Genomic DNA, 769 nt, shown 5'->3' with positions numbered 1-769 from the left:
GCTGCGGTGTTCTGCGGGCCCCGCCTGTGAGGCGGCGGAGCCTCTGCATGGCAGACACCCCGGCGTGCCCTGTAGCCCCTCGTGCTCGCTTGTGGGAACGTTGGTGTTTGGGGGGTTTCATGTGAATGTGCTGTAGAAAGTTGTGAAACATTGTGTCCTGCTTTGTTCTGATCCCGGCGGGAAGAACAACAATGGGATTTAATTTTTCTCAGTTTTTTTTTCTTCTTTTTCGAGGTGGGAGCTGCGTTTCTGGATGGGGTTATTCTGTGTCCTAAATACTGCACGCCCGGGGCGGGGGAGGCACATACATGCAGCGTGTGCATATACATGTGCATGTATGTGCAGGCTGCATGTTCTCCATGGGCCACGCGCTGCTCTACACCCAACTGTCAAATACTGTGTTTGAGGCTGGGTTGTCGTTTTTATAAGGGTCTTGGTGTTTTACTGCCATTATTTATTACTTTTGATATACGGAATGAGCCGCATGCATTTACGGAGCAATAAGAGGATGTATTTAATGTGCCTTGTTTTTAACTGCGTACGAACTGAAAGCATGAATCAATAAAACTGATTGAAACCAGTCCCTTCGCTGGCGGTTTGTTACGGCAGATACAAAAATAACTTTGATTAGCCTTGGAAAAGTTTATTTCTAAAGAAAAAACGTTCAGGGAGATGCGTCTTATCAAACATAGCATCATTCTGTCCGTGCTTTCGTTTCAGCCCGGCATTTAGCACTTCCTAGTTTGGAAGTGAGAACGGGGAGTTAATC

Source organism: Buceros rhinoceros, unplaced genomic scaffold (genome assembly GCF_000710305.1).
Source record: "Buceros rhinoceros silvestris isolate BGI_N320 unplaced genomic scaffold, ASM71030v1 scaffold10597, whole genome shotgun sequence".
Taxonomy (NCBI): domain Eukaryota; kingdom Metazoa; phylum Chordata; class Aves; order Bucerotiformes; family Bucerotidae; genus Buceros; species Buceros rhinoceros.
This window is presented reverse-complemented; position numbering follows the sequence as displayed.